Source organism: Saimiri boliviensis, chromosome 2 (genome assembly GCF_048565385.1).
Source record: "Saimiri boliviensis isolate mSaiBol1 chromosome 2, mSaiBol1.pri, whole genome shotgun sequence".
In the NCBI taxonomy this organism is placed as follows: domain Eukaryota; kingdom Metazoa; phylum Chordata; class Mammalia; order Primates; family Cebidae; genus Saimiri; species Saimiri boliviensis.
The window spans coordinates 109,597,042-109,622,555 of NC_133450.1; the positions used below are offsets into that span (position 1 = coordinate 109,597,042).

General features: G+C 46.9%; 1 long non-coding RNA gene across 2 annotated transcripts in view; it reads right to left on the bottom strand.

Annotated features, from left to right (window-relative positions):
• LOC141582736 (uncharacterized) overlaps nucleotides 1–14,152 on the bottom strand; it is a 29,277-nt gene extending 15,125 nt beyond the window's left edge. The window contains exons 1-2 of one of the 2 annotated variants that reach the window (XR_012515611.1): nucleotides 13,924–14,152; nucleotides 13,504–13,622 (exon numbers count right to left, since the gene is read on the bottom strand). This is a non-coding gene — a long non-coding RNA (uncharacterized LOC141582736). Of the gene's footprint in view, nucleotides 1–13,503; nucleotides 13,732–13,923 lie in introns of those variants that run through there. The other variant, XR_012515610.1, reaches the window with a different exon arrangement.
• Nucleotides 14,153–25,514: the final 11,362 nt, after the last annotated feature.

Below are 25,514 nucleotides of genomic sequence, written 5' to 3' on the forward strand. Positions count from 1 at the left end.
TCTATAAAAAATACAAAAAATTTGCCGGGCGTGGTGGCACAGGTCTGTAATCCCAGCTAGTCAGAAGGCTCAGGGAGAAGAATCGCATGAACCCTGGAGGTGGAAGTTGCAGTGAGCCGATATTGCACTAATGCACTCCTGCCTGGGTGACACAGCAACAGTAATACACCATCTCAAAAATCAATAAATAAATACAGAAAATTGGCTGGGCATGGTACTGGGAGTATGTAATGTCAGCTACTTGGCAGGCTGAGGCAGGAGAATCATCTGAAACCAGGAGGTAGAGGTTGCCATGAGCCGAGATCACACTACTGCACTCCAGCCAGGGAAACAGAGCTAGACTCTGTCCATCTCATGAAAAAAAAAAAAAAGATAGGGGGAACACAACCCACAGAAAGGAAGAAAATATTTGTGCATTACATGTCTAACAGTCTGTTAGCCACAATGTGTTATTTGTATAAATCAACAACAAAAACAACCAAATTACTAAATGGAGAAACAGCTGAACCCACACTCCGCCAATAAAACACTGAAATGTAAAACAGGCACATAAGAGATGGGTAATATCATTATCATTAGGGCCATCTTAACTGTATGACATACTCAATGTCATACACAATGACATACACACGCTTTGCCAAAAATACATGTTAATGGAAAACAAGCACATAAAAAGATGATCACTATCATGACTATGGCCATCTAAACTGAAACTATGACATACTCCCGCACACACACTAGAAAGGATATAATCCAACAAATGTTAATTAACAAGTGTTGGCAAGGTGAGAGAGAAACCACAATCTTTAAATACTGTACAGGGAACAAAATCGGTGCATCCTGTGTTTCACATAGTTCGGTAATTCCTCAAAAAGAAAAAAAAAACTAGCTGGGCACGTCAGTTGATGCCTGTAATCCCAGCACAAGGGGAAGCTGAGGCAGGTGCATTGCGTGACTCCAGGAGTTCAAGACCAGCAAGGATGACAAAGCAAAACCACCTCTCTACTGGAAATACAAAAATTAGCCAGTTCATAGTGGCACACACCTTCAGTCCAGCTTGGGTGCCAGCATAAGATCCTGTCTCAAAAAAGAAAGCATGGCCATGGTGGTTCATGCCTGTAATCCCAGCACAAGGGGAAGCTGATGCAGGTGCATCATGTGACTCCAGGAGTTCAAGACCAGCAAGGACGACATAGCAAAACCACCTCTCTACTGAAAATGCCCAAATTAGCCAGTTCATGGTGACACACACCTGTAATCCCAGCACTTTGGTAGGCTGAGACGGACAAATCATTTAACATTCGGAGTTCAAGACCAGCTTGGCCAATATGGCCACTCAGACCCTGGATTCTACCTCTGCAGCCCACCTGCACCTGAACCCTCCTCCCCACATCGGTAAAAGCCTGGAACTCTCAGAACAGCAGACCTCACCAGCCATGGAACTTGATAGTCCTCAAGTTCCTGAGGATGGAGCTGCTGAGCCGGGCCCTCAAGTCCTTCTGCCTCATTTGCTCTCCTGGGATTGGAGGGGAGAGAGAGATGAAGACACGGCTGGTCCAGAATTATCCCCTGCACCCTGACAGTCACCCTGCAGCAAATCCCACTGATCTCACCAAGTGTGTCCCAAAGCTGCCTGCCTCTCCGCATCTCTGACCCTCAGTCCTGATCCATCCACCGTTATCCTGTGTCTGGACTCCTGCAGGAGCTGACCCAGGAGCGTTTCCCCAGGGAGGCAGCTTCTGATGCCCAGAGAACAGAGGCTGCCCCTGAGCCCACCTGTGGATGGCACTATCAGAAAGGCTACCTGGAGGTGAGTAATGCCTGAGCTACATCTTTTTTTCTTCCTTTCACATTTTTGGTGGGGTTTGGGGAGGGGGGAGATCTCACTATGTTGCTCTGGCTGGCCTCAAGCTCTTGAGCTCAAGTGATCCTCTGCCCTAGGCCTCCTAAAGTGCTGGGATTACAGCCTGAGCTACACATAAAATGACCAGGAGGTGGACACCAGGAAGGCAGAGGATGGGGCTGGGAAGAGGGAGGGGAGGCTTTGAGACAGGGAACAGCATGACTCAGAGGACACAGTGCGGCCAGAGGAGTGTGTGGGAAGGGTCACTTGGCACTTTCGGGTCAGGCAGGAATTTGGGGTCTCCTGTGCATCACTGGGTGAGGGGGGCATCATCAGAAGGCAGCTGCCTGGAGAAGAATTTTTATTTTTTGAGATGGAGTCTTGCTCTTACCAGGCTGGAGTGTAGTGATGCAATCTCAGCTCACTGCAACCTCCGCCTCCTGTGTTCAAGCGGTTCTCCTGCCTGAGATTCTGGAGTAGCTGAGATGATAGGTGCCTGCCACCATGCTTAGATAATCTTTGTAGTTTTTAATAGAAATAGCATTTTGCCATGTTGGCCAGGCTGCTTTTGAACTCCTGATCTCAGGTGATCCGCCTGCCTCCACCTCCCAAAGTGCTGGGATTACAGGTGTGAGCCACCATGCCTGAAGGAGGCCACGCAGGAGGCTGGAGAAACAGTCCAAGTGACAGATGGACATTGGGACAGCTGGGCATAGAGAGGAAATAAACTCCTTCCCTTCATGCCCCTTGCCTCCCTCCCTCTCTCCCGCCTTTCTTTCCTTTCTTCCCTACTACTTTCTTCTGCTCTCCCGCCCTTTCTTTCTTCCCTTTTTTCCTTTCCTCCCTCCCCCCTCTCTTCCTTCTCTCCCTCATTCCTTCTCTTCCTCCTTCAACTCTTTCCTTCCCTCCATCTGTCCTCCCCTTTCCTATGTGTCCTTGCCTCCCTCCTCTTCACTCCTCCCCTCCTCTCCTTTCTCCCCTCCCTCCTTTCTTCCCTTCATCTCTCCCTCCCTTCTCTCCACCCTCCTATCTTCTGTAGTTCTCAAACACTGATCCAGCACCTTCTGCATGAGGAGCACTAACTAGATACTGAGTCTGCCACAGGGAGTGGCCCGTGCTGCTGTGGAGCTTCCAGTCTAAGGAGAGCGAGGCCATCGGCCCCTGCCAGGAGCCTCCTGCAGGGCCCTTTAGGAAGTGCGAAGTGCTGGGGAAAAGCAAAAACAAACCCAGGACAGGCCAAGGAAGGGAGCTGCTGGGAGGAGAGGGATGGGCAGGCCATGTCCTTGCTGGATGGTGGTGAGGGAGGCAGCCCTGACTGCAGGGGGTGCTGGAGGGGACAATGGTCTTCTGGAAGGAGGGTGGTCCAGGTGGAGGGAACAGCTAAAGCAGATGCCTGGAGGGATGTGTGAACATCAGGCAGGTGTGAGGATGGGGAAGAATGGTAGGTGGAAAACGGAGGGAGACTGGTGGAAGGTGAGGCTGGAGGCAATGAGGCAGCCCAGGGTGAGCCTGGTGGGCCACTCTGGGGCCTTTGGCTCAGACCGAGAAAAATGGGGCCGCTGTGGGTCTGAGCAGAGGAGGGTGCAATGGATTCAGCTCACACAGGTCTCCTGTGGCTGGAAGGGCAGAGAGGCTGGGACAGAAGTAGGGAGTGAGCCAGGGCCTTGCTTCTGGATGCATTTTCAAGGTGATGCCAAGCACATCTTCTGACTAACGGAGTGCAGGAGAAAAAGGCATTGATCTGACCCAGGGCCCGGGGCCTGAACACTAGAGAGAGGAGTCCCCATCCATTGCGATGGGGAAGGAGCGGGGCAGATCTGCACAATGGGCAACTCACAGAGACAAGAACAAAGACAGACCCACCGGCTCCCACTCAGCTCTCCCCTCCCCATCGCCCATGCCAGGGCCTGTGTCTCCCTCCCTACTGCCTGCCTGGTCCATCCCTTTCCCAAAAGCCAAACCTAACAGCGATTCCTCTTCTTGGTGATGAAGAAATTCAGAAGGAGGAGGCTCAGGAAGACAGCGATGGCAGTGAGGGAGGAGGGCACAGAGGGCACAGAATGTCAGGAGATCCCAAGGAGCCCAGCTGCCAGAGGTGTGTGAACCACAGCAACTGCATCTTGAATAGGAGATGGGTAAAAGGAGGCTGAGACCTACTGGGCTGCGTTCCCAGGCGGGGAAGGCATTCTAAGTCACAGGATGACATAGGAGGTCAGCACAAGATACAGGTCACAGAGACATTGTCGATAAAACAGGCTGCAGTAAAGAAGCCAATCCAAAACCCATCAAAACCAAGATGGCCAGGAGAGTGACCTCTGGTCGTCCTTGCTGCCACATTGCCACCAGTGCCTTGACAGTTTATAAATGCCATGGCAACATCAGAAAGTTGCCCTGTATGATCTAAAAAAGGGGAGTCATGAATAATCTACCCCCCCATTCAGCATGTCATGAAGAAATAACCCTAAAGATGGGCACCAGTGCCCTCTGGGCTGCTCTATGGAGTAACCATTCTATCTTTACTTTCCTAAAAAACTTGCTTGTCTAGGAAAGCATAAACTTGCTCTGTGGCTCACACCTGTAACCCCAGCACTTTGGAAGGCTGAGGGAGGCGGATCACCTGAGGTCAAGAGTTTGAGAGCAGCCTGGCCAACATGGTGAAACCCCATCTCTACTAAAAATATAAAAATTAGCCAGGTGTGGTGGCAAGCACCTGTGATCCCAGCTACTTAGGAGACTGAAGCAGAAAAATCACTTGAACCCCAGAGGAGTAGGTTGTAGTGAGCCAAGATCACACCACTGCCCTCTATCTAGCCTGGGCAACAGAGTGAGACTCCATCTGAAAAACAAACAAACAAACAAAAACCACCAACCAAACAAAAAAAAAAAAAAAATGTGTTTTCACTTTATGTACTCACCCCGAGTTGTTTCTTGCACGAGATTCAAGAACCCTCCCTTGGGGTCTGGATCGGGTCCCCTTTCCTGTAACACAGCTGCAGATCCTGCAGGGGGTCAGACTTGGGTCCTAAGATGCAGTCGGGGAATGTCATAATGGCAGCCACCAGGTCTCAGGGATCTGGGCTCATGGGGGTCTGCTGGGTCAGGAGGCACCTGCTGAATATGGGGTTCTTCAATGTCAGGGAGGGGAATGGTCCACTTACACGATGGGGAGAGGGTTATATTCAAGACAGAACATGCACGCACATGGCGGACTATGAGATGTTCCTGGCCACAACAGTGAAATTGGGACCTCTGGAATCAGGACCAGGTTCAAATCCTGACTCTGACGCTTGTGAGTGTGGCCTTGGGGCAAGCCACCTCCCTAATGTGCAATTCTCTTGTCTGTACAATGGGAACAGAGTTGTCTTTATTTTGCATGTTTGCTTATTATATTTAATTATTTCCCTAATCTTCATTTTACCCTCATGAGGGTTGTCAGACTTAGCAAAGCATCATACAGATGCACAGTTACCTTCGAAGACAAAGAGTAAATAAGGTTTTAGTTTAAGTCTCGTGCATTATTTGAGACATACACGAAGAGTCCAAAACTCACACTTCACTGGATGTCCTGTGTTTTCTCTGGCAACCCGGCTCCCCACCGACGTGGTGCTTTTGGGATAGTTATCTCCCGCTCTCAGCTTTGGTTTCTATATCTGGAAAATGTGGAAGTGGGAGGTAGAATAAATGATTTTGAAGTTGCTGTGACTTTCTGAGAGTCCTTCACATGTTACTTGAACCCATTCTCTTGCCAAGCCCAAGCCCCACCCCAACTCCAGTCTGCATGCCTCAGTTTCCCCTCTCAGTCCTTAGGAATACTGTTTTTTTTTAAAAAAAACTGGAGTCTCGCTTTGTTACCCAGGCTAAAGGGCAGTGTCCCGATCTTGGCTCACTGCAACCTCTGCTTCCCAACCAATGCTGTCTCAGCCTCCCGAGTAGCTGGGATTATAGGCGTGAATCATTATGCCTGGCTATTTTTTATATTTTTAGTATAAAAATTAGGGTTTCACCATATAGGGTTTCACCATGTTGCCAGGCTGGTCTCGAACTACTGGCCTCAAGTGAACTACCCGTTTCAGCCTCCCTAAGTACTGGGATTACAGGTTTGACCCACCCCACCCAGCTCAAAGACAATGGAACACTACTTTCTAATCTTGAGTCAGTTTCACTTATGCAGCAATGGAGCCAGCTGGTGGCTCCATGGAGAAGTGCCCTGAGGGTAAACTGCCCGCAGCAGGGATCGGAAAAACACTCAAAGGAATCTGACAGAAGATTAGCATCTCTGGGAGAAAAAATGGTTCAATAAACTGTAGCAACCCCAGTATCCACACCTCCTTCACCAGGATCTCATGGTGATGTTAGGAGCTGTCTACCAAGAGGCAGGAAAAATGCACAGGGAAAGTGACACAGTGCATTATCTGCAGGTATCTTGGTCTTCTCTGATTTTTTTTTTTTTTTTTTTTTTTTTTTTTTTTTTTTTGGTGGAGTCTTGCAATGTCCCTCAGGCTGGAGTGCAGTGGTGTAATCTCATCTAACTGCAACTTACACCTCCCGGGTTCAACTGATTCTCCTGCCTCAGCCTCCTTAGTAGCTGGGATTACAGGGGACTGCCACACCATGCCTGGCTAAGTTTTGTATTTTCAGTAGAGATGAGGTTTTGCCATGTTGTCCAGGCTGGTCTTGAACTCCTGACATCAAGTGATCCACCTGCCTCAGACTCTTAAAGTGCTGAAATTACAGGCATGAGCAACCACACACAGCCTGGTCTCCTCTGATTTTAGCAATGATGGTGTCGACCTGATCAATTGCCCTGAATTTTCCCTTGTTCTTCCTGTCTGTCTCTTTCTTCCTAATGAAGACAAGTATGCACTACACATCAATCACTGTCTGAGTGCCTTCTATTGCATTTGCTAAGCACCTAATGTTTGCAAGGCCCTAGAATACAAGGTGAAGGAATTAGAAAAAAGTCCTGGCCCCTAGTCCTGCCAAAAACAATCATATGTATGCGCATTTGATTTTTTAAAAAGTATTCAATTATAATCAAAATGCCACTAACATTTTCACAAGGTCAGGCGCAGTGGCTCACACCTGTAATCTCAGCACTTTGAGAGGCCAAGATGGATGTATCATTTGAGGTCAGGAGTTGGAGGCCAGCCTGGCTGACCTGGTGAAACCTGGTGTCTACTAAAAATACAAAAATGAGCCAAACCCAGTGGCACACGCCTATAATCCCAGCTCCTCAGGGGGCCGAGACTGGAGAACTGTTTGAACCCAAGAGGCAGAGGTTGCAGTGAACTGAGATTGTACCACTGCACTCCAGCCTGGGTGATGTAGCCAGACTCTGTCTCAAGAAAATAAAACATTTTTTACTATTTTTAGAAAGAGTGTCTTGCTCTGTCTCAGAGCTGGAATTCAGTGGCGTGATCACAGTTCACTGAAACCTTGAACTGCTGGGCTCAAGGGATCCTCCTGCCTCAGCCTCCCAAGTAGTTAGTACTATAGGTGCACACTATAACCAACATGCCCAGTTAATATAATTTTTTTTTTTTGTAAAGATAAGATCTCTCTGGTTGGTATGTTACTCAGACTAGCCTTGATCTCCTGGCATCCAGTGATCCTCCCACCTCAGCCTCCATATGCCATTATACCTTAATGGTACCTAGCCAGGGCTTAGTACTTAAATGTACTTAGTATTTAAATGTACTTAGCCAGAATCACCTATACCTGTGATCCCAGTACTTTGGGAAGCCAAGGTAGGATGATCACCTGAGGCCAGGAGCTTGAGAGCACCTGCCCAACGTACTGAAACCACATCTCTACTAAAAATACAAAAAAATTATCTGGGTGTGGTAGTGCCTGTAATCCCAGCTGCTAGGGAGGCTGAGGCACATGAATTGCTTGAACGTTGGAGGTGGAGGTTGCAGTGAGCTGAGATCACACCATTGCATCAGCCTGGCCAACAGAGGGAGACCCTGTCTCAAACAAACAAACATCTAGCCAGGGCTCTGGAAACCATGGCATATAGTATCTACACAGGAGACATAGAGATCCCACCATCTGTTTTTTTTTTTTTTTTTTTTTTTTGAGATGGAGTTTCGCTCTTGTTACCCAGGCTGGAGTGCAATGGCGCTGTCTCGGCTCACCGCAACCTCCGCCTCCTGGGTTCAGGCAATTCTCCTGCTTCAGCCTCCTCAGTAGCTGGGATTACAGGCATGTGCCACCATGCCCAGCTAATTTTTTGTATTTTTAGTAGAGACAGGGTTTCACCATGTTGACCAGGATGGTCTCGATCTCTCAACCTCGTGATCCACCCACCTCGGCCTCCCAAAGTGCTGGGATTACAGGCTTGAGCCACTGCGCCCAGCTCACCATCTGTTTTTATACAGCTCATGAGCTGCCCAAGAATGTTTATTGGTTTTATATTTTTAAATACTTGAAAAAAATCAGACTGGGCACAGTGGCTCACACCTGCAATCCCAGCACTTTGGGAGGCTAAAGTGGGAGGATCACCTGAGATCAGGAGTTGGAGACCAGCCTGGTTAACATGGTGAAACCCCATCTCTACTAAAATACAAAAATTAGCCAGGCCTGGTGGCACACACCTGTAATCCCAGACTATAGTGCAGTGGTTCAGTCTTGGCTCACTGCAATCTCTGCCTCCTGGGTTCAAGTAGTTCTCCTGCCTCAGCCTCCCAAGTAGCTAGGACTACAGGTGTGTACCACCATGCCCACCATTTTTTTTTTTTTTTGTATTATTAGTAGAGATGGAGTTTCACCATGTTGGGGAGGATGGTCTCGATCTCCTGACCTCATGATCTGCCCACCACAGCCTCCCAAAGTGATGGGATTACAGGCATGAGCCCCAGCTTTTTTTTTTTTTTTTTTTTTTTTTTTTGAGAGAGGGTCTCGCTCTGTGGAGGTGCAGGCTGTGCTGAGTTCTGACTGTACTACTGCACCCAGGCTGGAGTGCAGAAGTGACATAATGGCTCACTGCAGCCTCCACCTTCCCTGGATTCAAACGATCCTCCCCCTTCAGCCTCGTGAGTAGCTGGCTACAAGACCATGCCAACATGCCTGGCTAATTTTTTTGTGTTTTTTGTAGAGACTGGGTCCCTCTATGTTATGCACGCTGGTCTCAAACACCTGGCTTCAAGCAGTCCCCCTGCCTTAGCCTCCCAAAGTCTGGAAGTCTGGATATTACAGCGGTGAGCCACTGTACTCAGTCTGTATTATCCTTACAAACGAATTTTTTTTTTTCTTTTTTGAAGACAGGGTCTCAGTCTGTCATCCAGGCTCACTGCATCCAGGTGCAATTGTGGCTCACTGCAGCCTCCACCTCTCAGGCTCAAGCAGTCCTCCTGCTTCAGTCTCCCAGTAGCTGGGACCACAGGTGCACCACCATGTAAGACTAACTTATTTTTTGTAGAGATGGGCTTTTACCCTCCTGCCTGGGCTGATCTCAAACAGCTGGACTCAAACGATCCTCCAGCCTCAGCCTCCCAAAGTGCTGGGATTACAGATGAGAGCTGCCAAACCCAACCTGTTTTATTGCTTATAATAGTTACCTGTATTAGAAGACATTCCAAGCCGGGCGCAGTGGCTCAAGCCTGTAATCCCAGCACTTTGGGAGGCTGAGGCGGGTGGATCACGAGGTCAAGAGATCGAGACCATTCTGGTCAGCATGGTGAAACCCCGTCTCTACTAAAAGATACAAAAAATTAGCTGGGCATGGTGGCACGTGCCTGTAATCCCAGCTACTCAGGCGGCTGAGGCAGGAGAATTGCCTGAACCCAGGAGGCAGAGGTTGCGGTGAGCTGAGATGGCGCCATTGCACTCCAGCCTGGGTAAACAAGAGCGAAAACTCCGTCTCAAAAAAAAAAAAAAAAAAAAAAAAAGAAGACATTCCATTGTGTTCAATCCCCTGGCTGACCAAAAACTCCACGGCCATCACTCTGAGCCTGCTTATAGAGAAGACTAGTAGGGGTTGCATTGCCTTTTCTTTTTTCTTTTGAGATGGAGTCTTCTCTGGCCCCAGGCTTAAGTGCAGTGGCGTGATCTAAGCTCACTGCTAGCTCCACCTTCAGGGTTCAAGTGATTCTCCTGCCTCGGTCTCCCAATTAGCTGGGATTACAGGCACATGCAACCATACCCGGTTCATTTTTGTATTTTTAGTAGAGCCAAGGTTTTGCCATGTTAGCCAGGCTGATCTTGAACTCCTGACCTCAAGTGATGTGCCCACCTCAGCCTCCCAAAGTGCTGGGATTACAGGCATGCACCCCCATGCGTGGCAGAAGGATCGGATTTTCTCATTTTATTTCTTAGATGGAGTCTCACTCTGTCACCCAGGCTGGAGTACAATGGTGTGGTCTCGGCTCACTGCAACCTCCACCTCCCGGGATTCTCAGGCCTCAGCCTCTTGAGTAGCTGGGACTACAGGCATGTGCCACCACACCTGGCTAATTTCTGTATTTTTAGTAGAGATGGGGTTTCTATGTTGGCCGTGATGGCCTCGAACTCCTGACCTCTGGTGATCTTCTCACCTCCACCTTCTAAAGTGCTGAGATTACAGGTGTAAACCACCGTGCTGAGCCATGGGTTTTCTTGAACCAAGGCATATTCCTTGTCATGTTTAACAAAATTGTGCCCCAGCCCTGTACTTTCCTTGATTCATCCTCCTTTGAATAGCGAACCTCTCAAAAGCTGTAAGGAACATGGAAGAGCCACTAGCCAGGTGGGCTGGGGTCCCAAGCAGTTGCCACCGCCTTTCCCAGGATGTACACGGGGTCTCATGTACCTGTCCTGTTATCTCCTAGGTCAGCTCATCGACACCGTCTGGGTGAAAAAAGGAGACCAGACCTTGTTTTCTTCCATGTTCACAGCCAGTATCACCATCCACAACATTGCTGTCAGTGCATGCCTGACCCACCAGTTTCCTGGAAATATTTAGACCTGGTTTATTAACCATACACCTGCCAGACCCAACCCAGCCAAAACACTAAATCGACTGAACGCAGTGACCCACACCTGTAATCCCATCACTTTGGGAGGCCGAGGCCGGTGGATCTCCTGAGGTCAGGAGTTTGAGACCAGCCTGGCCAACATGGTGAAATCCCATCTCTACTGAAAATATAAAAATGAGCCAGGTGTGGGGGTGCAGACCTGTAATCCCAGCTACTTGGGAGGCTGAGGTGGGAGAATCACTTGAACACAGGAGGTGGAGTTGCAATGAGCTGAGATTGAACCACCGCACTCCAGCCCGGGCAGAGCATGACACTCCATCTCAAAAAACAACAGTAACGAGGCTGGGCCCGGTGGCTCACGCCTGTAACCCCAGCACTTTGGGAAGCCAAGGCGGGTGGATCACGAGGTCAAGAGATTGAGACCATCCTGGTCAACATGGTGAAACCCCGTCTCTACTAAAAAATATAAAAAAATAGCTGGCATGGTGGCACATGCCTGTAATCCCAGCTACTCAGGAGGCTGAGGCAGGACAATTGCCTGAACCCAGGAGGCGGACGTTGCGGTGAGCCGAGATCGTGCCATTGCACTACAGCCTGGGTAACAAGAGCGAAACTCCGACTAAAAAAAAGACGACAACAACAACAACAGTAACAACAACAAAAACACAAACTCAAACTCCAGCCCTTTTTTTTTTTTTCTTTTCTTTTTTAAGAGATAGATAGGGACTTCCTGTGTTGTTCAGCCTACAGTGCAGTGGTATAATCATAGCCCACTGCAGCCTCTTACTCCCAGGATCAAGCAGTCCTCCCACCTTAGCCTCCTGAGTAGCTGGGATTACAGGTGAATGCTACCATGCCCAACTAATATTTGTGTGTGTGTGTGTGGAGATGGGGTCTCACCATGTTGGCCAGGCTGGCCTCAAACTCTGAGCTTCAAGTGATCCTCCCATCTCAGCCTTCCAAAGTCCTGGGATTACAGGTATGAGCCTCTGCTCCTGGCCAAAACCTAATTACACATTCGGGAATGACAGAGAGCATGAGCTTCTGTGTCCTTTAACAATGAAATGCAAAATCCATCGGTATGCTGCATCCAGACCCATCTCACATGCAGGGATACACAAAGACTCAACATAAATGGATGGAGAAAGATTTACCAACCAACTTGAGAGCAAAAATAAGTTAATTAATAAAAAGCAGGAGTTGCAAATCTCGCCTCTGATAAAATAAACTTTAAAGCAACAAAGATCAAAAGAGGCAAAGAAGGACATTACATAATGGTCAAAGGATCAATGCAACGAGAAGAGCTAACGATCCTAAATATATACGCACCCAATACAGGAACACCCAGATTACGTAAGACTTATAAAGAGACAGACTCCCACACAATAATAGGGGGAGACTTCAACATCAATATTAGACAGATCAACGAGACAGAAAATTAACAAGGATATCCAGGACTTGAACTCACATCCGGAACAAGTAAACTTAATAAACATTTATAGAACTCTCCATTTTAAATACACAAAAATATACACTCTTATCAGTACCACATCATACCTACTTACAGGTTTAAATGAATTATTGGTTGGCTGCTTGTTTGTTATTTTCTTTCCTCATTTTTTTCCTGTCTCCATTATTAAGCAAAACTACTGGCATAAAAGACGTTTTCAATACCCGTTTTTAGACTGCATTGTAGCCTGGGCAATAAAGCAACACTCCCGTTCTCTCTCCCTCTTCCTCTTTCTTCCTCTCCTTCATTCTTTTTAATTATTCTTTTTTCTTTCTTTCTTTCCTTTTTTTTTTCCTTAAAAACAACAACAACGGCCGGGCGTGGTGTCTCAAGCCTGTAATCTCAGCACTTTGGGAGGCTGAGGCGGGTGGATCACGAGGTCAAGAGATCGAGACCATCCTGGTCAACATGGTGAAATCCCCTCTCTACTAAAAATACAAAAAATTAGCTGGGCATGGTGGTGCGTGCCTGTAATCCCAGCTACTGAGGAGGCTGAGGCAGGATAATTGCCTGAACCCAGGAGGCAGAGGTTGCGGTGAGCCGAGATCGTGCCATTGCACTCCAGCCTGGGTAACAAGAGCGAAACTCCGTCTCAAAAACAACAACAACCACAACCACCACCACCACCACAACAACAACAACAACAACAACAATGAAATTGATTATTCGTTGGATATAACTTTGCTGGGGATGCTGTAACAAAGTGCCACCAACTAAGTGGCTTAGAATAAGACAAATTTATTGTCTCAGGCCAGATGCAGTGGCTCATGTCTGTAATCCCTGTACTTTGGGAGCATGAGTGAGAGGATAACTTCAGGTCAGGAGTTCAATACCAGCCAGGCCAACAGGATGAAACCCCACCTGTACTAAAAACAATACAGCCGGGAGTGGTGGCTCACACCTGTAATCCTAGCACTTTGGGAGGCTGAGGTTGGCAGATCAAGAGGTCAGGAGTTTGAGACCAGCATAGCCAACATGGTGAAACCCCATCTCTACTAAAAATATAAAAATTAGCTGGCTGTGGTGGTGCACGCCTGCAATCCTAGCTACTCAGGAGGCTGAGGCAGGAGAACTGCTTGAACCCAGAGGTGGAGGTTGCAGTGAGCTGAGATTGTACCACTGCACTCCAGACTGGAGGAAAGAGCAAGAATCCATCTCGGGAAAAAAAAAAAAAAGCCAGGTATGGTTGCATGTACCTGTGTTCCCAAGCTACTCAGGAGGCTGAGGTTGGAGGATTGCTTGAGTCAGGGAGGATGAGGCTGCAGTGAGCTGAGATCACACCACTTCACTCCAGCCTGGGTGACAGAACAAGACCCTGTCTCAAGGAAAAAATATTTTATTCTTTCTTTTTCTTTCACAGGCAACAAATTTTTCTTTTAGTAAGGACAACAGTTATATAGCATCAGGGCCCCACCTTCATGACCCATTTTAACTTGATGACCTCTGTAATGACCCAGTCTCCAAATAAGGTCATGCTTGTAATTCCAGCACTTTGGAAGGCTGAAGCGGGAGGATTACTTGAGGCCAGAGTTCGAGACCAGCCTGGGCAACATAGTGAGACTTCACCTCTACAAAACCAATTAAAAAAAAAATTAGCTGGGTATAGGAATATGCACCTGTAGTCCCAGCTCCTTGGGAGGCAGGAGCACAGAGCCAGTCCAGGAGGTCGAGGCTGCAGTCATCTGTGATTGTGTCACTGTACACCAGCTTGGGCAGCAGCAAGACCTAGTCTGTCTCAAGAGGGAAAAAAAAAAAAAAAAGTTTGCTGATCCAATTTGGGGTAATTTTTAAAAACTTTAACTCTGTATTTTTTCATATTGCTTAGCTTTTCTACATGAACTCTGTGATTATAACCAGAAAATAGCAGTCACATTACTTGTTTTTGTTTGTTTTTTGAGATGGAGTTCTGATCTTGTTGCCCAAGCTGGACTGCAGTGGCATGATCTCTTTTCACTGCAACCTCTGCCTCCTGGGTTAAGTGATTCTCCTGCCTCAGCCTCCTGAGTAGCTGGGACTGCAGGCGCACACCAGCCCACGTGGCTCATTTTTGTAGTTTTAGTAGAGAGGGGGATTCACCGTGTTGGTCAGGCTGGTCTCGAACTTCTGGCTTCCAGTGATGTTCCCGCCTCAGCCTCTCAAAGTGCTGGAATTACAGGCCTGAGCCACTACCCCTGGCCATACTTATCTTTTTGTCCACAAAAATGACCAGCATTTCAATTTTTGTTTTGTTTTTCTTAGATGAAAAAAACTGGTAGTTATAATTGGGGAGGACAATTTGCATTATGGGAATCTGGGCATCATGCCAAGTTCCATAATCTAAGTTGGTAAAAAGAAACTGGGGTTATAGGCTGGTGGGGTGGCACACGCCTATAATCCCAGCACTTTGGGAGGCCGAGGTGGATGGATTACGTGAGGTCAGGAGTCTGAGATCAGCCTGGCCAACATGGTGAAACCCCATCTGTACTAAAAATACAAAAATTAGCTGGGCCTAGTTGTGGGTACCTTTAATCCCAGTTACTCATGAGACTGAGCAGGAGAATCACTTGAGCCTGGGAGTGGGAGTGAGACTCTGTTTCCAAAAACACAAACAAACAAACAAACAAAAAAGCAAAAGAAAAATTGGGGTTATGAATCATTTGGTAAGGAATAATGGTCTTGTTCACAAACTTGTGATCCTTTTTTTTTGCAGGCTAGAAATCAACCCAGTTAGTAAAATAGTAGCAACAGCAGCCAAAAGGGAAGAGTATTTAAAATGCAGGAGGTGCTGGTCTAAGCACGTTCATGGATTACATTATTTAGCCTTGAGCATCATCTTACGAGTACATCCTCATATGGTTCCTATTTGACAGGTGGAAAAACTGAGGCACGGAGACCTATGTCATCTGTCCGGACTCACAGTGGTACTAAGTGGTAGTGCACGTGTCACCTGACATTATCTTGTGCACTATGCCTATCTAATTATTGTTTTTGAGACACAGTTTCCTTCTTCTCGTCCATGCAGGAGTGCAATCTTGGCTCACTGCAACCTCCACTTCCCAGGTTCAAGCGATTCTCCTGCCTCAGCCTCCCAAATAGTTGGGATTACAGGCATGTGCCACCATGCTTGGCGAATTTTATATGTTTATTAGAGATGGGGTTTCTGCATGTTGGTCAGGCTGGTCTTGAACTCCTGACCTCAGGTGATCCACCTTCCTCTGCCTCCCAAAGTGCTGGGTTTACAGGCATGAGCCACCACATCTGGCATTTTATTTTTTTGAGATGGAGTCTCACTCTGTCGTCCAGACTGGAGTGCCATGGGATGATCTCTGCTCACTACACCCTCCACCTCCCAGGTTCAAGCCATTCTCCTGCCTCAGCTTCCTGAGTAGCTGCGATTGTAGGCACGTGCCACCACGCTAGGCTAATTTTTGTAATTTTAGTGGAGTCAGGGTTTCACCATGGTGGCCAGGATGGTCTTGAACTCCTGACCTCAGGTGATCCACCTGCTTCAGGCTCCCAAAGTGCTGGGATTACAGGCATGAGCCACCTCACCTGGCCACTATGCCTATCTCATTGTATTTCTAAAAGGAAAGGGGAAAAAAATTGTACTTCCATCCTCACAGTAATTCCATGAAGGAGATAATATCATCCACCTTTAACAAATGAGAAAACAAAAGCTCCAGTTTTTTTGTTTTGTTTTGTTTTGTTTTTTTTCCCTCCTGAGACAGTGTCTCACTTTGAAGCCCAAGCTTGAGGGCAGTGGCATGATCTTGGCTCACTGCAGTCTTGACCTCTGGGACTCAAGTGATCCTCCCACTTTAGCCTCCTGAATAGCTGGGACTACAGGGTGACACCACCACACCGCAATAATTTTTTTGATTTTTTTTTTGTAGAGATGGGGTCTTGCTATGTTGCCCAGGCTGCTGTCAAACTCCTGGGCTCAAGCAATCCTCCCACGTCGACCTCCCAAAGTGCTGGGATTGCAGGCGTGGTTGCTCCAGCTTCTTTGTTTCCCAGAGCCACACTAAGTTGTTAGTGGCTGAGTCAAGAGAGTCCCGGGGGTCTACTTAGCGTTTTTCCAGCTAGACTACAGCCACTGTAATAACTGGAAGTTGTCTGACAGTGAAGTAAGATCGATTATTTGGGTGTGGAGCACAAACAGAGGAACCATCTCTTAGAAAACTTAACTCTCACATTCTGATGCGGCCAGGATGTTTTGTAGGAAGAGATTCCATAGCTCCCATCCACGACCAGTGAATAGGAATTAGGTACAAGGCGTGGTGGCTCATGCCTGCAATCCGAGCACTATCAGAGGCCAAGGTGGGCAGATCACTAGGTCAGTTCAAGACCAGACAGGCCAATATGGTGAAACACCATCTCTGGGCCGGGCACGGTGGCTCAAGCCTGTAATCCCAGCACTTTGGGAGGCAGAGGTGGGCGGATCACAAAGTCAAGAGATCGAGGCCATCCTGGACAACATGGTGAAATCCCGTCTCTACGAAAAATACAAAAAATTAGCTAAGCATGGTGGCGCATGCCTGTAATCCCAGCTACATGGGAGGCAGAGGAAGGACAATTGCCTGAACCCAGAAGGCAGAGGTTGTGGTGAGCTGAGATCGTGACACTGCACTCAAGCCTGGGTAACAAGAGAGAAACTCCGTCTCAAGGAAAAAGAAAAAAAGAAACCCAATCTCTATGAAAAATACAAATATTAGCTGGGTGTGGTGGCAGGTGCCTGTAATCACAGATACTTGGGTGGCTGAGGCAGGAGAATCCCTTGAACCAATGAGGCAGAGGTTGCAGCGAGCTATCATGCCACTGCACTCTAGCCTAGGTGACAGAGCAAGATTCAGTATATATATATATATAAAAAAAAAAGACCGTTTTAGCTGAGTATTCTGAAAAATTGTCTAGCATTCAAAGCACGGACAGTTTTAGCTGTGTATTTTCAAAAAGTTCTCTCTACTGCCATAGCTCATGATGTTAAAACGAGTGATCTGTGTCCCTTTGAGTGGAGCATTCTTTTAGTAAGAAAGGATTAAGTTCAATTTGAATTCTGGAAAACGGCTTCTCATCTTCTCAATCAGCTGTCAGTTTTGTGCGTTAATTTCTAGGAGAGGTAATAGAGTCAATCCAAAACCAAAGGTGTATTCAAGTCCAGATTGACAAGTCAAACCAAGAAAGCAGGCACTGAGCTGGCAGAGGGATCTTTTCCCAGTGGGCGTTAAGGCCCACATAAATCCCTGTGAAGGAATCGGGAAACAGAGACAGAAAGGGACTCGCCTAACGCTTGTCACATGAAAGTGCCTGGCAGACTGACTGGCAGAGGGCTGGAAATCAAATCCAAATCTTCGGACGTGAAATTTCACAGGGTGCACCGCCTCCCCCAGGCACAATGTGACACTTCAATGGTTTAGCGAGAGCTTCACGGGATGGATGTCAACATGAAAAGACATTCGATTCCATCGGACCTGTCTTTGGCCCATTGTCTCTAAGGAGAATGTGCCTGGTTCAAATTCTCACTTTGCTTCTCACCTGAGAGATGTGGCCTCAGTGGTCAATGGGAAATGAGCTGGTTTCAGTCACCAACCTCTCACTCATCACCAAGAAAAATTACTTCAACCATACATAGATTGTGTTTTCAGGAGTGCTGGGCTTCATCCACAGTTCTCAGTAACATGCAAAAAGAGGAAAAAAGATTTGCTGATCAGGAATGGAGACAGAAATACAGACACACACACACAGACACACCCACACACACACACACACACACACACGAACACGTGACACAAAAAACACCCAAACACAGGCCGCACACACAACTGCTCATGTTCAGCAAAATACTTAGTGGTATGAGGTGGGCTTTGAACCCGTCCATGCTCCAAAGGAAGACACACCTTTCGCTATTTCACCCGTCTATTCTCGTAGGGAATGTGAATAATTCTTTCAGACATGGCTCATGATGACAGGGACCACTATCATTTCACCATCAGAGGAAGACAAGAGGACTGCAAAGGACTCAGGTGTGGTCCCTGCTGACTGAAGAGGACTCCCATTTCCCCTCAAACCCAAAGGCACAGCAAAAGCAGCTTTCTCTTTGAAGAGCACACAACTTTTTCAAAATACACAACTAAAACGGTCCCCACTTTAAGGGCTTTAGCCCTTAAAGCGGGGACCGTTTTAGCTGTGTATTCTGAAAAACATGTCTAGCATTCAAAGCACGGACAGTTTTAGCTGTGTATTTTCAAAAAGTTGTCTCTACCTGCCATAGCTCATGAAGTCAAAACTAGTGAGCTGTGTCCCCTTGATTTGAGCATTCTTTTAGTAAGAAAAGATTAAGTTCAATTTGAATTTTGGAAAACTGCTTCTCATCTTGTCAATCAGCTGTCAGTTTTGTGTGTTAATTTCTAGGAGAGTTAATAGAGTCAATCCAAAACCAAAGGTGCATTCAAGTCCAGATTGACAAGTCAAACCAAGAAAGCAGGCACTGAGCTGGCAGAGGGATCTTTTCCCAGTGGGCGTTAAGGCCCACATAAATCCCTGTGAAGGAATCGGGAATCAGAGACAGAAAGGGACTCGCCTAAGGCTTGTCACATGAAAGTGCCTGGCAGACTGACTGGCAGAGGGCTGGAAATCAAATCCAAATCTTCGGACGTGTAATTTCACAGGGTGCACCGCCTCCCCCAGGCCCAATGTGACACTTCAATGGCTTAACGAGGGCTTGACGGGATGGATGTCAACATGAAAAGACATTCGATTCCATCGGACCTGTCTTTGGCCCATTGTCTCTAAGGAGAATGTGCCTGGTTCAAATTCTCACTTTGCTTCTCACCTGAGAGATGTGACCTCAGTGGTCAATGGGAAATGAGCTGGTTTCAGTCACGAACCTCTCACTCATCACCAAGAAAATTTCCTTCAACCATACATGGATTGTGTTTTCGGGAGTGCTGGGCTTCATCCACAGTTGTGAGTAACATGCTAAAAGAGGAAAAGAGATTTGCTGCTCAGGAATGGAGACAGAAATACAGACACACACACACAGACACACACACACACACACACACACACACACATACGCACACGACACAAAAATCACCCAAACACAGGCCGCACACACAACTGCTCGTGTTCAGCGAAATACTTAGTGGTATGAGGTGGGCTTTGAACCCGTCCATGCTCCAAAGGAAGACACACCTTTTGCTATTTCACCCGTCTATTCTCGTAGGGAATGTGAATAATTCTTTCAGACATGGCTCATGATGACAGGGACCACTCTCATTTCACCCTCAGAGGCAGACAAGAGGACTGCAAAGGACTCAGCTGTCGTCCCTGCTGACTGAAGAGGACTCCCATTTCCCCTCGAACCCAAAGACACAGCAAAAGTAGCTTTCTCTTTGAAGAGCACACAACTTTAAGTGCTTTAGCACTTAAAGCGGGGATCGTTTTAGCTGTGTATTCTGAAAAACATGTCTAGCATTCAAAGCACGCACAGTTTTAGCTGTGTATTTTCAAAAAGTTGTCTCTACCTGCCATAGCTCATGAAGTCAAAACTAGTGAGCTGTGTCCCCTTGATTTGAGCATTCTTTTAGTAAGAAAAGATTAAGTTCAATTTGAATTTTGGAAAACTGCTTCTCATCTTGTCAATCAGCTGTCAGTTTTGTGTGTTAATTTCTAGGAGAGTTAATAGAGTCAATCCAAAACCAAAGGTGTATTCAAGTCCAGATTGACAAGTCAAACCAAGAAAGCAGGCACTGAGCTGGCAGAGGGATCTTTTCCCAGTGGGCGTTAAGGCCCACATAAATCCCTGTGAAGGAATCGGGAATCAGAGACAGAAAGGGACTCGCCTAAGGCTTGTCACATGAGAGTGCCTGGCAGACTGACTGGCAGAGGGCTGGAAATCAAATCCAAATCTTCGGACTTGTAATTTCACAGGGGGCACCGCCTCCCACAGGCCCAGTGTGACACTTCTATGGCTTAACGAGGGCTTGACGGGATGGATGTCAACATGAAAAGACATTCGATTCCATCGGACCTGTCTTTGGCCCATTGTCTCTAAGGAGAATGTGCCTGGTTCAAAATCTCACTTTGCTTCTCACCTGAGAGATGTGACCTCAGTGGTCAATGGGAAATGAGCTGGTTTCGGTCACCAACCTCTCACTCATCACCAAGAAAATTTCCTTCAACCATACATGGATTGTGTTTTCAGGAGTGCTGGGCTTCATCCACAGTTGTGAGTAACATGCTAAAAGAGGAAAAAAGATTTGCTGCTCAGGAATGGAGACAGAAATACAGACACACACACACAGACACACACACACACACACACACACACACCCATGACACAAAAATCACCCAAACACAGGCCGCACACACAACTGCTCGTGTTCAGCAAAATACTTATTGGTATGAGGTGGGCTTTGAACCCGTCCATGCTCCAAAGGAAGACACACCTTTTGCTATTTCACCCGTCTATTCTCGTAGGGAATGTGAATAATTCTTTCAGACATGGCTCATGATGACAGGGACCACTCTCATTTCACCCTCAGAGGCAGACAGGAGGACTGCAAAGGACTCAGGTTTCGTCCCTGCTGACTGAAGAGGACTCCCATTTTCCCTCGAACCCAAAGACACAGCAACAGTAGCTTTCTCTTTGAAGAGCACACAACTTTAAGTGCTTTAGCACTTAAAGCGGGGACCGTTTTAGCTGTGTATTCTGAAAAACATGTCTAGCATTCAAAGCACGGACAGTTTTAGCTGTGTATTTTGAAAAAGTTGTCTCTACCTGCCATAGATCATGAAGTCAAAACGAGTGAGCTGTGTCCCCTTGATTTGAGCATTCTTTTAGTAAGAAAAGATTAAGTTCAATTTGAATTTTGGAAAACTGCTTCTCATCTTGTCAATCAGCTGTCAGTTTTGTGTGTTAATTTCTAGGAGAGGTAATAGAGTCAATCCAAAACCAAAGGTGTATTCAAGTCCAGATTGACTAGTCAAACCAAGAAAGCAGGCACTGAGCTGGCAGAGGGAACTTTTCCCAGTGGGCGTTAAGGCCCACATAAATCCCTGTGAAGGAATCGGGAATCAGAGACAGAAAGGGACTCGCCTAAGGCTTGTCACATGAAAGTGCCTGGCAGACTGACTGGCAGAGGGCTGGAAATCAAATCCAAATCTTCGGACGTGTAATTTCACAGGGTGCACCGCCTCCCCCAGGCCCAATGTGACACTTCAATGGCTTAACGAGGGCTTGACGGGATGGATGTCAACATGAAAAGACATTCGATTCCATCGGACCTGTCTTTGGCCCATTGTCTCTAAGGAGAATGTGCCTGGTTCAAATTCTCACTTTGCTTCTCACCTGAGAGATGTGACCTCAGTGGTCAATGGGAAATGAGCTGGTTTCAGTCACGAACCTCTCACTCATCACCAAGAAAATTTCCTTCAACCATACATGGATTGTGTTTTCGGGAGTGCTGGGCTTCATCCACAGTTGTGAGTAACATGCTAAAAGAGGAAAAGAGATTTGCTGCTCAGGAATGGAGACAGAAATACAGACACACACACACAGACACACACACACACACACACACACACATACACACACGACACAAAAATCACCCAAACACAGGCCGCACACACAACTGCTCATGTTCAGCGAAATACTTAGTGGTATGAGGTGGGCTTTGAACCCGTCCATGCTCCAAAGGAAGACACACCTTTTGCTATTTCACCCGTCTATTCTCGTAGGGAATGTGAGTAATTCTTTCAGACATGGCTCATGATGACAGGGACGACTCTCATTTCACCCTCAGAGGCACACAAGAGGAATGCAGAGGACTCAGGTGTCGTCCCTGCTGACTGAAGAGGACTCCCATTTCCCCTCGAACCCAAAGACACAGCAAAAGTAGCTTTCTCTTTGAAGAGCACACAACTTTAAGTGCTTTAGCACTTAAAGCGGGGACCGTTTTAGCTGTGTATTCTGAAAAACATGTCTAGCATTCAAAGCACGGACAGTTTTAGCTGTGTATTTTCAAAAAGTTGTCTCTACCTGCCATAGCTCATGAAGTCAAAACGAGTGAGCTGTGTCCCCTTGATTTGAGCATTCTTTTAGTAAGAAAGGATTAAGTTCAATTTGAATTTTGGAAAACTGCTTCTCATCTTGTCAATCAGCTGTCAGTTTTGTGTGTTAATTTCTAGGAGAGGTAATAGAGTCAATCCAAAACCAGAGGTGTATTCAAGTCCAGATTGACAAGTCAAACCAAGAAAGCAGGCACTGAGCTGGCAGAGGGATCTTTTCCCAGTGGGCGTTAAGGCCCACATAAAAACCTGTGAAGGAATCGGGAATCAGAGACAGAAAGGGACTCGCCTAAGGCTTGTCACATGAAAGTGCCTGGCAGACTGACTGGCAGAGGGCTGGAAATCAAATCCAAATCTTCGGACGTGTAATTTCACAGGGTGCACCGCCTCCCCCAGGCCCAATGTGACACTTCAATGGCTTAACGAGGGCTTGACGGGATGGATGTCAACATGAAAAGACATTCGATTCCATCGGACCTGTCTTTGGCCCATTGTCTCTAAGGAGAATGTGCCTGGTTCAAATTCTCACTTTGCTTCTGACCTGAGAGATGTGACCTCAGTGGTCAATGGGAAATGAGCTGGTTTCGGTCACCAACCTCTCACTCATCACCAAGAAAATTTCCTTCAACCATACATGGATTGTGTTTTCAGGAGTGCTGGGCTTCATCCACAGTTGTGAGTAACATGCTAAAAGAGGAAAAGAGATTTGCTGCTCAGGAATGGAGACAGAAATACAGACACACACTCACACACACACAGACACACAGACACACACACACACACACACACACATGACTCAAAAATCACCCAAACACAGGCCGCACACACAACTGCTCGTGTTCAGCAAAATACTTAGTGGTATGAGGTGGGCTTTGAACCCGTCCATGCTCCAAAGGAAGACACACCTTTTGCTATTTCACCCGTCTATTCTCGTAGGGAATGTGAATAATTCTTTCAGACATGGCTCATGATGACAGGGACCACTCTCATTTCACCCTCAGAGGCAGACAAGAGGACTGCAAAGGACTCAGGTGTCGTCCCTGCTGACTGAAGAGGACTCCCATTTCCCCTCGAACTCAAAGACACAGCAAAAGTAGCTTTCTCTTTGAAGAGCACACAACTTTAAGTGCTTTAGCACTTAAAGCGGGGATCGTTTTAGCTGTGTATTCTGAAAAACATGTCTACCATTCAAAGCACGGACAGTTTTAGCTGTGTATTTTCAAAAAGTTGTCTCTACCTGCCATAGATCATGAAGTCAAAACGAGTGAGCTGTGTCCCCTTGATTTGAGCATTCTTTTAGGAAGAAAGGATTAAGTTCAATTTGAATTTTGGAAAACTGCTTCTCATCTTGTCAATCAGCTGTCAGTTTTGTGTGTTAATTTCTAGGAGAGGTAATAGAGTCAATCCAAAACCAAAGGTGTATTCAAGTCAAGATTGACAAGTCAAACCAAGAAAGCAGGCACTGAGCTGGCAGAGGGATCTTTTCCCAGTGGGCGTTAAGGCCCAACTAAATCCCTGTGAAGGAATCGGGTATCAGAGACAGAAAGGGACTCGCCTAAGGCTTGTCACATGAAAGTGCCTGGCAGACTGACTGGCAGAGGGCTGGAAATCAAATCCAAATCTTCGGACGTGTAATTTCACATGGTGCACCGCCTCCCCCAGGCCCAATGTGACACTTCAATGGCTTAACGAGGGCTTGAAGGGATGGATGTCAACATGAAAAGACATTCGATTCCATCGGACCTGTCTTTGGCCCATTGTCTCTAAGGAGAATGTGCCTGGTTCAAATTCTCACTTTGCTTCTCACCTGAGAGATGTGACCTCAGTGGTCAATGGGAAATGAGCTGGTTTCAGTCACCAACCTCTCACTCATCACCAAGAAAATTTTCTTCAACCATACATGGATTGTGTTTTCAGGAGTGCTGGGCTTCATCCACAGTTGTGAGTAACATGCTAAAAGAGGAAAAAAGATTTGCTGCTCAGGAATGGAGACAGAAATACAGACACACACACACAGACACACACACACACACACACACACACACACACACACACACGACACAAAAATCACCCAAACACAGGCCGCACACACAACTGCTCGTGTTCAGCAAAATACTTAGTGGTATGAGGTGGGCTTTGAACCCGTCCATGCTGCAAAGGAAGACACAACTTTTGCTATTTCACCCGTCTATTCTCGTAGGGAATGTGAATAATTCTTTCAGACATGGCTCATGATGACAGGGACCACTCTCATTTCACCCTCAGAGGCAGACAAGAGGACTGCAGAGGACTCAGGTGTCGTCCCTGCTGACTGAAGAGGACTCCCATTTCCCCTCGAACCCAAAGACACAGCAAAAGTAGCTTTCTCTTTGAAGAGCACACAACTTTTTCAAAATACACAGCCAAAACGGTCCCCGCTTTAATTGCTTTAGCACTTAAAGCGGGAACCGTTTTGGCTGTGTATTTTGAAAAACATGTCTAGCATTCAAAGCACGGACAGTTTTAGCTGTGTATTTTCAAAATTTGTCTCTACCTGCCATAGCTCATGAAGTCAAAACAAGTGAGCTGTGTCCCCTTGATTTGAGCATTCTTTTAGGAATAAAGGATTAAGTTCAATTTGAATTTTGGAAAACTGCTTCTCATCTTGTCAATCAGCTGTCAGTTTTGTGTGTTAATTTCTAGGAGAGGTAATAGAGTCAATCCAAAACCAAAGGTGTATTCAAGTCCAGATTGACAAGTCAAACCAAGAAAGCAGGCACTGAGCTGGCAGAGGGATCTTTTCCCAGTGGGCGTTAAGGCCCACATAAATCCCTGTGAAGGAATCGGGAATCAGAGACAGAAAGGGACTCGCCTAAGGCTTGTCACATGAAAGTGCCTGGCAGACTGACTGGCAGAGGGCTGGAAATCAAATCCAAATCTTCGGACGTGTAATTTCACAGGGTGCACCGCCTCCCCCAGGCCCAATGTGACACTTCAATGGCTTAACGAGGGTTTGACGGGATGGATGTCAACATGAAAAGACATTCGATTCCATCGGACCTGTCTTTGGCCCATTGTCTCTAAGGAGAATGTGCCTGGTTCAAATTCTCACTTTGCTTCTCAACTGAGAGATGTGTCCTCAGTGGTCAATGGGAAATGAGCTGGTTTCAGTCACCAA